This window comes from Chlorocebus sabaeus, chromosome 29 (genome assembly GCF_047675955.1).
Source record: "Chlorocebus sabaeus isolate Y175 chromosome 29, mChlSab1.0.hap1, whole genome shotgun sequence".
NCBI lineage: Eukaryota > Metazoa > Chordata > Mammalia > Primates > Cercopithecidae > Chlorocebus > Chlorocebus sabaeus.
Genome location: NC_132932.1, coordinates 21,106,227 through 21,119,074, shown reverse-complemented (window position 1 = coordinate 21,119,074; position 12,848 = coordinate 21,106,227). Strand labels below are relative to the sequence as shown.

Here is a 12,848-nt window from a genome sequence, read left to right as displayed (position 1 = left end):
CTTCATCTAGGCTATAAATGCTCACAATGGTAGGTCCTTCACCAAACACCCTGAATTAGAGTATAAAGTGATCTCATCCTCTTAAGAGTCAGAGAAACAGAACCAAGTGTGACTGTTTCTATAGTCACTTGGTTCTGTTTCTATAATTTGATCTAAGGAAGTTTCTTACTCACAATAGGTAAATGAAGGCACATACTAACCAGCAATATAAGCGACAGTATAAAGTGTCATTCATACATGCAAAAAACAGACAAAATCCCAAACTCTGTGTTCTAACAAATCACAAAAGCCTCACTAACAATAAATTGAAATGACCAAATGTTTGGACTGAAAAGCAATGCCTTGGTAGCCTAGCTATGCCTAACTCAAATAACAGAACCCTCTCGATATTAAAATCCTCACAGATCTGCCACAGATCAAGCTGTGTATGTCTCAGATCAAGACTTTGCCAAAAAGCAGTTAACACACACTTAAGAGGGAAAAAAAATCTACATCAGCCTCCTAAATGCAATCATCTCCACACCAGTTGCAGGTCCCAAGCTTCAATGTGTTCTGCTGGACAACGCAGTAGAAAGCTGACAAGCAGGTGGCTTTCCCACACTGACTGAACCACCTCCGGGCCCATGCCCATTCATTCTCTGGTCCACCCCATGCGCTATAGCAGACCTCCTGCTCAGGGTACTCTTTCCTTCCTTACTGCCTTCACTTAATGACTTTGTACTTTTTGCTGCAAAAATTATCTGCAGAAATCCACACTGAAAACCAAGCTTGAAAAAGGCAGCAATAACCAACCAACAGTTTTACAAGAAGAACAGTCAATTTCAAGCCCATCAGATTCAAACAGTAAGCATGGATGAAAATGAAAGATTGAAAGGTTTGAGGACCTTATCAATGTATTAAATATCCATTTAATTTACAATTAAGCTCACTGTGCTCACTGGCCTTTTAATCAGCTTTCCAGGTCCTGCTCAGACTTGCCTAGGACATGGAAATGAAAGAACCCATAAATTTATGGACCAATCTACCTTAACTAACTTGTCAAGTGTTCCTGCATCAAGCAGAAGAAATATCAGTGAAACTGATACAGGAATTAACACCTTGTTAATCCATAAAAATTAAAGGAGTGGTATCCAATCCTCTGGCTTCCCTTGGCCACACTGGAAGAACTGTCTTGCACCACACATAAAATACACTAACACTAATAATAGCCGCTAAGCTTTAAAAAAAAAAAAAAAATTGCAAAAAAAGAAAATCTCACAATTTTTTGTTTGTTTGTTTGGAAATGGAGTCTCACTCTGTCACCCAGGCTGGAGTGCAGTGGCATGATCCTGGCTCACTGCAACCTCTGCCTCCTGGGTTCAAGCGATTCTCCTGCCTCAGCCTCCCGAGTAGCTGGGATTATAGGCGCATGCCACCACACCCAGTTAATTTTTGTATTTTTAGTAGAGATGTTGGCCAGGCTGGTCTCGAACTCCTGCCTCAGGTGATCCACCCGCCTCGGCCTCCTAAAGTGCTAGGATTACACGTGTGAGCCACCATGCCCGGCCCATGTTTTAAGAAAGTTTGTGAATTTGTGTTGGGCCACATTCAAAGCCTTCACAGGCTGCATGCAGCCTGCAGGACGCAGTTGCACAAGCTTGGATTAGAGAAATCTACAAAGACAAACTAGTGACCTAGCAGCCCTCTGATCTTTCGTGATTTGCAAGAAACTTAGGATGACTATGTGGAAAGACGACAAACATCAATTTAACTGAAAGGTTCCCACCACATTGGAATGAGGAAGCTGAGCAAACTCAGAGGACTATAAGGGCTGATGTCATCTGAACTGTTTGAAATTATAAACTCCTCTAAATATATTTCAAAGCCAGAACTCATAAGAGTTGTTCTGATACACGGATTAAAAGAGGGATGACAAAGTGTCTGTCCCCCACACTGGTCAAAGGGACAGGACATTGTTATGCTGGCAACACAGGCTGCTGAAAAGAATTTATCTGTCAAAAGGAATCACAGTAATGACCCCAGAAGGCTCCAGAAACAGACTGGTAAATTTAGGTTGCTTTTAGACTTCCACAATGCTGGCACACAAGGAGAAAGAAAAAACTAACATTCACAGAGCATTATATTTTATATTACATTTAATCCCCATTAAAAAGATACTATTTCCCCTACTTCACCACTGAAAAAAACTGATCTTTCAAAGGTTACATTATTTAACACCAAGGTCAAAGGGTAAGTTGGAGAGACCAGATCCAAACCCAGTCTGATGTTAAAACATGTGTTTTTCCCCCACATCATAAGAGGATCTCCTGCTAATGACCTCAAATCTAAAAACTGACTTGCCCTACACCTCCAGCCCCATCCTACAAACTCTCCCTGAAGTTGTTAATTCAGCTGTCATTGTGCACCCACAATGTGCCAGACACCATACTCCTCAAGATTCTGTAGGTACAGAAGGAACAGACAAAAATCCCTACCTCCATAGATACTATTCTAGGGGTACACAGGTAAATAAAACATTAAAATAAATAGCTTTCACACAGTAACAAATTCTATAGAGAAAAATAAAACACAAGGAATAGCAAATGAAGGAGATGCCATTTTAAACATGGTGCTGAGGGAAGGCCACCCTGAGAAAGATATCATTTACCCCAAAAATAAAAAAGCAAGTAAGAGAAAAATCAGGTAAAAGATGTTTTACCTTTTAACATCTTTAAGTGTTTTACCTTTAAGTGTCACCTTACTTTAAAAGTAACAGGTGACACTTAAACCTGCCACAACATTGAGAACTCAGGGTTCTGATGCAAAACCTCACTGCATATAATGCGTTAACTTATTTTATACATTGAAACAAACTCTACTTAAGAACTGTGTTCTAAAGGAAGGAGCATATTACAGGAAGGCAGTTTTCGGTCAGAGTAAACACACTTAAAAACTAAACCTATTGAACGACCAAGACCCACTGAAAGTCTTTGCTTTGTCAGATTTTTGACCAAAAGGAAAATTAAACAAACACACCATGCCCATCCAATGATTTCACCAAGGAATTTTAAGAGAGAAAATCCTACTTCTTCCTCACCCAGTAGCCAGTGAAATGACTGAGCAAATTCACAAGTTCACTGGGGCTGCTTTCATGTAACACAGGGACAACACATGACAGACACAATGGAACTCTACAGGTTGCCTAGTATTTGAAAGACTGTGAAGAGGAGGAAATGTCAAAATTCAAAGTCTTAAATGATGTGGTTTTAAGTATGTTCATCAATTTCACCACTCAGGAGTAAAGCCAGCTATAGTTGTAAGGAATCAGAAATATGAGGGGTGTGAAATAAGCAGAAGCACACTAGTTAAGGATTTGTATTCTTCCCACATTTTCCACTTTATTTTATAATGCTGAGAAAAAACACATCTAATAGTTTCCTGCTGTATAAAAGAGACACATTCACTTTATGTCAAAATAAGAGTCACTCGATTTTAATACAACTATCTCAATTTATAAATTAACATTCTCCCCCACTGCCCACACATAGTAAGTCTTTTACAGTGTTGATTAGAGAAGCAAAAGTTGCTGCTACAATTCTCTTCCTGCATTTTAATACAAACAATCATCAGTCTTTTCTTCATAGAGTGCAGTGTGGACACCATCAGAATGTACCAGTGCTGGGTATGCAAAGTTCACAAAGATTAGCAATAGCAAAAGTTTGGAGATTTTTGAAATGTATGCTGCCTGCAAAGAACTATGTAAAAACTCAATCACTATAGGGTACCACACAGAAACTCAGGCATGAAGTTACATGGTTGTGTGATTGGTTGGGAGAAGGAACAGAAAGCACTTCCACCTACCCATATGTCTGAGCAAATGACTGCAAAACCTTGGAAGCTACAAAACAGTTTATATACCTAAAATTGGTGTCCACAGCAGTGGTCAGCAAAGTGCCTGTGAAGCGCAAATTGGTAAATATTTTAGGCTCTGCAGGTCATATGGTCTCTGTTAAACAATATGTAAATGAATGGGTGTGGCTGTGTTCCAATAAAGATTTATTTATAAAAAGAGGCAGCATGTTAAATCCAGTCAGCAAGCTATTACGTACCAACCCCTGGTCTAACACTAACCAAATACCTCTTAATAAGCCAAGAAACAGTGTGTCCTCTTGGGCCAGAAGCGGTGGCTCATGCCTGTAATCCCAGCATTTTGGGAGGCTGAGGCGGGCAGATCACCTGAGGTCAGGAGTTTGAGACCATCCTGGCCAACATGGTGAAACCCTGTTTCTACTAAAAATACAAAAATTAGCCAGGCGTGGTAGCAGGCGCCTGTAATCCCAGCTAATGGGGAGACTGAAGCACAAGAATCACTTGAACCCAGGAGGCAGAGGTTGCAGTGAGATGAGATCACGCCATTGCACTCTAGCCTGGGCAACAAGAGAGAAACTGCGTCTCAGAAAAAAAAAAAAAAAGAAAGAAAGAAAATAAAAGTATACAAAGTGAAAATGAAGAAATTAAACTGCCCTTAAATTTGGCAGTGACATTACTGTCTATGCACAAAATTCCAAAAATCTACAAAAAGGCTTCTAGTACTAAAAATGAGTTTAGCAAGGTTGTACAATCCAAGGTCAGCATGTAACATAAAATCATCTTCCTATATCCTAGCAATGACCAACTGGAAATTGAAAAGTATCATTCACAACATCATCACAACCCATGAAATAAATATATAAGATTACAAAATACATGCAAGATCCAATTGCTAAAAACTACAAAACACTGATGAAAAATCTAAGAAGGTCTAAATAAATAGATATACCATGCTCATGGCTCGTTATTAAAACGTCAATTGCCTCCTGATTTCCAGCTTCAATGCAATGCCAATCAAAAACCCCAGCAGGCTGAGCATGGTGGCTCACACCTGTAAGCCCAACACTTTGGGAGTTCACGGTGAGAGGATCACTTCATCCAAGGAGTTTAAGACCAGCCTGGGCAACATAGAGAGATCCTTTCTCTACAAAAACAAAAAAATTAGCCAGGCATGGTGGTGCATGCATGTGAGCCCAGTTACTTGGGAGGCTGAGGTGGGATAATCACTTGGGTCAAGGCTGCAGTGAGCAGTGATCCTGCCACTGCGTTTCAGCCTGGGCAACTGAGTGGGACCCTGTCTTTCTTTCTACTTTTTTGAGACGAGGTCTTGCTCTGTCAACCAGGCTGAAGTGAAGTGGTGCAATTTCAGTTCACTGCAACCTCCACTGACCGGGTTCAAGCAATTCTCCTGCCTCAGCCTCCCAAGTAGCTGAGATTACAGGTGACCACCACCATGCCCAGCTAATTTTTCTATTTTTAGTAGAGACAGGGTTTCGCCATGTTGGCCAGGCTGGTCTTGAACTTCTGAACTCAAGTGATCCACCCGCCTCAGCCTCCCAAAATGCTGGGATTATAAGCATCAGCCACTGTGCCAGGCTATGAAACAAACTTTCTTCCACCCACAGCTTTCTCTTCTCTCCCCATTTACAGCAGTAAGACAGACTAACCTGGGAAAGACAGAGAGAGAGGGAAGCTACTTCCAAATGGACGTCTGTCCCCATCAGTAATAACCAAGTCTATTCAAGTGCTAGATGTTAACTTTAAAAGAAGGGAACATCAAAAGTCCAAGTTTCAGACAGGCGCGGTGGCTCATGCCTGTAATCCCAGCACTTTTGGAGGCCAAGGCGGGTGGATCACGAGGTCAGGAGTTCGAGACCATCCTGGCCAATATGGTGAAACCCCAGCTCTACTAAAAATACAAAAGTTAGCAAGACATGGTGGTGCGTGCCTATAGTCCCAGCTACTTGGCAGAGGCAGAAGATTCACTTGAACCTGGGAGGCAGAGGTTGCAGTGAACCAAGATCGCACCACTGCACTCCAGCCTGGGTGACAGAGTGAGATTCCTTCTCAAAAAAAAAAAAAAAAAAAATTCCAAGTCTCTTTGCCTAGCTTTGTCAGGAATGTTTTTACCCTAACTCTGTGTCACCAAATATAATTTTTAAAGGTTTAACCTCAGTCTATAAGTTTGATCAAACATAATGTTTAAAGGTTTACTATAATCTCTTCATAAGAAAACTATTGGAAAGATGGAATAAAATATACAGAAAATGTCCTTAACAGGTAAATATTTATTTTTCTTTTTTTATTATTATACTTTAAGTTCTGGCGTACATGTGCAGAACGTGCAGGTTTGTTGCATAGGTACACACGTGCCACAGTGGTTTGCTGCACCTATCAACTTGTCATCTACACTAGGTATTTCTCCTAATGCTATCCCTCCCCTAGCCCCCAACCCCCAACAGGCCCCAGGGTGTGATGTTCCCCTCTGTGTGTCCATGTGTTCTCACTGTTCAACTCCCACTACAGGTAAATATTTCTAGAATGTATCTACTCCATTGGGTACTGTAAGTATTCTAAACTGTGCTGGTATAGCCGCTTTAAATCACAGCTTTCTTCTGTAAATGGTGGCAGGTTTAAAGTGTTACCTTGAAGGGGAAGTGAGTGATTTGCTCATGTCTCTGTACTGAACCAACACTGTTAACACCCAGTCCAGTTCTACCTTAAACAAGTCTGAGAAATACAGACATAATCCACACTTGTTATTTGTCAAGACTAAGGTAAAATAAAGAAAGTTGGAACTAACTCATGGCCTCTTATGACTGATGTACTGAAAACAATCCATCTCTCACTGTTTCCTAAATAACACAGTCACAAAGAGCTCTACCCCACCAAGCACTCTGCGAGTCCCACTCTCAAAGGAAGACTCACAGGTGACTGAGAAGATAAACTCGCTATTGTTTCCATTATCCTTCAGTTTACATGACCTAAGAAATGCATTCCTATAAGACTCACAAGTCTCAGGGCCCCTTCTTTATGAAAGAAATAGCTAAGCCTCTATACTCAGAAGCATCAGACTTTTAAGAATGCTTAAGTCATGTAAAAACATATCAAAATTATTATCATTACAGCTACCAGGAAATCGCTACCTACTTCATGTTAAATACTGCAGTTAAGTACCTCGCAGTTTCATTCATCCCTAAAAACTCTGCAAAGCATGTTACTAACCCTTATGGAGTAGGAAACTGAAGCTCTGAGAGACTATGCAACTAGTCAATGGAAATGTGGGGATCTGAACTCTACCTAGCTCCAAAGGGTGTACGTTTTTCTAAAATGTCTAATTTTTTTCCAATTTCACAATGGAGGGAGAGTTGTCACTACAATTTTAATAATTTCACCAGCTGGGTGGGATGGCTCAGGCCTGTAATTCCAACACTGTGGGAGGCTGAGGTGGGAGGACAGGTTGGGTTCCCGGCAGACAACTGGGAAACAGTGAGATTCCGACTCTAAAAAAATAATAGTTTCACCAAAAGGGGGGGAAGGATTTCTAAATCGGAATCTCTTGTTGAAATCCTTAGAGCACCAGTTAAGCCCCACTTCTTTAAATAAATAACCGACAGATTTTTTTTTTTTTAAGTTAGAAATCCTTTTAAAGTAAATTTCATCACAGATCTGCAAGTGAATTGTCATTTTGGACAAGTGCCCAGAGTTAGTGGCTCTCTCCTGTGCACACTAGCTACCACTAGGCAGTAAAAATAATTTACCCAATTCAAACACATACTGTGCCTGCGCTATGTTAAGACTACTGGCAAAGAGGGTACAAAGCTAAGTAAGGTCTATCACAGCACTCAAGGAGTTAAGGACTAGAGGAGGAGTCCATTTACAGTACAGTATGTGTGCAGTTACCATTTAGTCAAGGCAAACGAAGTGTGAGAAATCCTAAAACAATAGTACCTACAGGATAACATGCCATCACCGCCCAGAGAAGGAAAGCAACTGGTGCACTCGCCACGTTATGTTGTCAGCAGCACTGGCTTACATTGTGTCCCTCCCTGGCAATCCCTTCCAACCTCTGTCAACCAACCTCCTTCCCCACAAGCACACACACAACCACACAACCAGGAAGGGAAGCCATCGAGCGAGTATTGTGAATCCTAAAACTGGCTCTATAGTTCTAAAGTGCAACGCCTGTGCCTGAAGAAAATTTGTCTTTAGCTTCATCAGGTGAAGAAAATTGGTTTTATAACACAAGGCCCACCAAACCAGAAAAGCCCAGGAACGCTTCTCCACATGACTCACTTAGCATGAGAAATCACTCACAGCAAACTGACATACACAGTTATTTCTCAAATTTTTCTTTTTCATTTAGCAGATGGTAAAGGAACACAACTGAAGTTAACAGTAAATGACACTCTGGCTATTTTGTTCATTTGTCACTGTGAATGACAGACATTTAAGCTAGTTCCATCTGGGGAACTGAAACAGAATCATGTTCATACAATAAGCCACACGAACCAAATTCAGTGGAATACGTGCACCCAAAACTGGACCAGACTTGTACTTAATGCAGCCTGTAAATCCCCAAGAGTCCACGACGGAATACAAGAACAGTAACACTGGCTTCTCAACTGATCTTAGCTCCTTCACAAACTTGCCAATAATGACCTTTCAAGAACTGCACCGTTTGTCCTCATCTGGGCAATCCAATGGTTTAGAAAAACTGAATAAACTGCTTCTTCGAAAATTAAAACAATGCGGGGGGGGTGGGGGGGAAGTAGTAACAACAACAAAAAAAGAGGCACACTGGTTTTTACTCTACTGAAGCAATCAACTCTCCAAATAACTTCATTAATGAGTGTCAGCAAAGAATGAACACCAAAATACCGCTCAATCTAACTTCCATCGTGAATCCCTGAGTTCACAGTAGGAGCATTAAATGTGACGGCATCACTCTGCTATAAGAACCATTTCCAAAACAAACCTATCTACCCCCTTTCTAGAGTTTAAAAAAGAAAGAGAGAGAGAGAGAGGAGAGAAAGAAAGTTTGTTTGAGGGTTTTTCCTTTTTTCAATTTCACATACCGGTTTGCCTTTACAAAAAAAAAAAAAAAAGATTAGTCTCAAAGTACAGCTGCAAGTTGGACCGACCGCACAGGTCTCCTGGGTCATTCGACTCGGAGCGGCGGGGTTTCAGCCGGGCCGCGTCCGGGAGAAGCAGCGGAGACCCCAGCAGGCGGGCGCCGTCGGACAGATTTACCATCTGCGTCGGCCCCCGGGGAGCCGCTCCCCCGCTCCCGCAGCACTTGTTCCGGGCGCGGACTCCAAACGGAGGCCGCCAGCCCCAGGGGAGGAGTGAGCCCGCCCCAGCAGCGCCACCCAGAGGACCCGGGGCAGGGTTCGGGGCCATCCGCGGCCGGGCGCGCCCCCCACCCGGAAAGCGGCGACGGCCCCCAAGTTGGACTGCGGAGTGGGAGGCGCGCCGAGCCCCAAGCAGACAATGCGGGAGAAGGGTGATGCGCAGAGAGGAGGGGTCCGCAAAGCTGAGCTCCCCGCGCCGCCCGGCTACCCGTCCGTCCCGCCTGCCCCGGAAGCCCCGCGCAGCTCCGGGGCCCGCCCCACCTAGCAGCGCAGGGGGACGGGCCGCGCTCCGCACCGCCACCCCCTCCTCAAATCACAAAACTTCCCCCAACTCCGGCAACTAAGTTGCGCTGTCACAGTGAAGCTCCCGGGGCTCCCCCGCCGGCCGAGACAGCTCCTCACCTTCGCCGCACAGAAAAACAATAGGCGGCCGCTCCCCGGCAGAGGCGGCGGTGGCTACAGAGGCGGCGACCGAGGCGAGCAACCGGCATGGCAGTCTCCGCCCAGCCCAGGCGCTTCACCGCTGCTGCTCGGGCTACGGGCTGCCCCTGCACACAGCCCCGCCTGCGCACCAGCTACAAGCTGCCCGAGGGTGGGCGGGGCACGCAGGAGGGCGGTAACGCCTGCGAGTCCTCCCGTGAGTACACGCGGAGCGAGGGCTGCGAGCTAGGATTGCAAGGCAGAGCTGCCCATCCCGCTGCACGAGACCAATAGTAAGGCACCTGGGCGGGGCACTCAAGTTGCTAAGGGAGGCTGAGGTTGACCGTAGCTGCTGCTTTGTGGCAAAGTGATCAAATTAGAGTGGCTGGCAGAGACTGCTCTGGGAAATGCCCACCCACGGTCTCCTCTCCGCCCTGTCTCCAGAAACCGCCCTTTCTCTGTGTGCCGGTGGTTACCTGAGCTGCAGCACTTAACCACACATCGTGAAATGATTTACTCCTCTATTTCCCCCACTTCAACTCGGGAAGTGAGGTTTAGTCTTCTGTGTGCACAGCCTAGGACAGTCTAAGGTATTAGGTATTAAACAAGTGTTGGATGGATGCACGGCGCTATAGCGGAATCACAATTGTGACAGTGCATTCCGTGAACTTTTGGCTACTCGATCACCACAAAGTCATTCCGTGTTCGAGCTGCAAATGACCTCAGAAATCATCTGGTTGCTTTGAGAAACAAAATGTGGTCCGTGTACCAACGGTGGCCGAGGAGAATATATTAGTTGATACACAAAGATACTTCTTTTTTCAAATAGTTAAGTGTTTTAGTGCGCATTGGAGGGAAATGCCTATCACGTCAAACCATTGTTTCATTAATGGTATTTCTTAAGTCAAATAAAAAGTGGCAAAAAACAAGTGTACTTCAAGAAAAATGTTAAGTAAAAAATGAGACACTTTATATGCAGTTCAAGAACGTGCAAAACTAGTTGACAGTGACTGAAGTAAGAACAGTGGTTAGGTAGGAGGGGACGATTATTGACTGGGAAGGAAGAGGAGGGAACCCTCTGGGTGCTGGTTCTGTATTTTGACCTGGGTGATGGATAACAAAAGTGTATACATGAATAAAAAATACATCCAGTGCACTTAAGATTAGTGCACTTTACACATTTTAAACATGTATTTTTAATGTCAATTTTTTAAAATATAGTATGGGATATGCCCCCACCCCACCCCCAAAAATAATGCAAAGATGCAAATAACTGTCATTTGGGAAACACTGATCCAGGCAGGCTCACTAGCAGTGACCAAACACCTGAGAAAGGGTACTGTGAATACCTGATGTATGTACCAGGAACTTCCATTGCTGAATAGCTCCAAATCTCAGAAATGCTCCTAAGCTAATGTTGAGCTCTGGTGCGTACATATATTCTCTTCTTTCTTTTTTTTTTTTGGAAGCAGAGTTTCACTCGTTGCCCAGGCTGGAGTGCAATGGTCCGATATCAGCTCACTGCAACCTCCACCTCCCAGGTTCAAGCGATTCTCCTGCCTCAGCTGCCCGAGTGGCTGGAATTACAAGCACATGCCACCATGCCCGGCTAATGTATTGTATTTTTAGTAGAAATGGGGTTTCACCATGTTGACTAGGCTGGTCTTGAACTCCTGACTTCAGGTGATCCACCTGCCTCGGCCTCCCAAAGTGCTAGGATTACACAGGTGAGCCACTGCGCCTGACCCTATTTTCTTAATTAACCCTCACAGAATGGCGTTGTTGTTTTTGCTGTTGTTGTTGAGACATAGTCTCGCTGTCACCCAGGCTAGAGTGCAGTGGCGCGATCTCAGCTCACTGTAACCTCTGCCTCCTGGGTTCAAACAATTCTCCTGCCTCAGCCTCCTGAGTAGCTGGGATTACGTGCGCCCACCACCATGCCCAGCTGATTTTTGTATTTTTAGTGGAGATGGGGTTTCACCAGCTTCGGCCTCCCAAAGTGCTGGGATTACAGGCATGAGCCCCTGTGCCCAGCCCAGAATGGCTTTTTTTTTTAAAAAAAAAAAAAAAAAAAAAAAACAGGTCAAGCATGCCCAGTTCTTCATGTGAAATTATTTCTGTATCACCTCATCATGCTGCTCACCCTCTTCCACTGTTCTCTAATCTGTCCTTGTTGATATTTAAAAGCTAGCACAAGGCCGGGTGCAGTGGCTCACACCTGTAATCCCAGCACTTTGGGAGGCTGAGGAGGATAAATCACTCGAGTCCAGGAGTTCGAGACCAGCCTGGGCTACAAGGGAAACCCCGTCTGTACTAAAAGATACAAAAATTAGCCAAGCATGGTAGCCCAAATCCCAGCTACTTGGGAGGCCGAGGTAGAAGGATCACTTGAGCCGGTGAGGCAGAGGTTGCAGTGAACCAAATCAGCAGGGCAGTTGCAAAGTAGTATGCAAGATCCTCAACCCAGAGACTCCCTAGGCCCCACTTGCTCCAGCTCAAGAGAGACTGGTTCTGAGGTATGCCAGGACTGGGGCTTAGCACTGCCCATGGAAACAGTCATGCCAGGGAAGAAAATCATAACCACATATTTGTAGTCACCTCTCTCCTCCCTTCTGGAAAGGGAGGTTCCCTGGTTTGTGGGCTCTTTGCCTCCTGGACATTATTGTGTAGTGAAGGAAGAAAGGTTGAGATGCAGAGTTGGAGAAACTAAGAGAGGCCAAACTGCTCCATTTGAGGAAAGATCAGGGATCCCAGGAGGGGACGAGGGGACACCCTGGGGAACCAGGGGGCTTCCCAGGTGGTCCAAGAAGGGGAGGGCAGGATACAGAAAGTCAGAGCATGGTTTTGAGTTTTGGAGACAACAAGAGAAAAGAGCGGGGGATTTGGACAACTATGGAGAAGACTGGGCTGGGGAGAGAAATGTTTAGAGATTTGGAAGATAGTGTGTTGTGTGATCTATTGTGAAAACACCTTCTTTATATCCCTAAAAAACCACCAGCGATGATTCATGATACAATTCAGTGCTTTTGCAGAGGGATTGGTGCCTTTTTCAAATGATAATAATGCGTTGGCTTGGCTCCATCTGTGTTAGTAGACAGACATCTTGAGCAGGTTTTATCAGTGTTCCATTAGCTAAATATTAGGTTTCCTATTTTGTGGCTTGCCTTAAACCACTTTGGAGGCCCTTCCACACTGGAAGCCACCTCAGAAATCACCTCTTTGGCC

The 12,848-nt window shown here is 44.3% G+C and overlaps 1 pseudogene; it reads right to left on the bottom strand.

Moving 5' to 3' along the window:
- LOC103247780 (chondroitin sulfate proteoglycan 4-like) overlaps positions 1-9,720 on the bottom strand; it is a 44,884-nt pseudogene extending 35,164 nt beyond the window's left edge.
- Between the last annotated feature and the right edge of the window lie 3,128 nt (positions 9,721-12,848).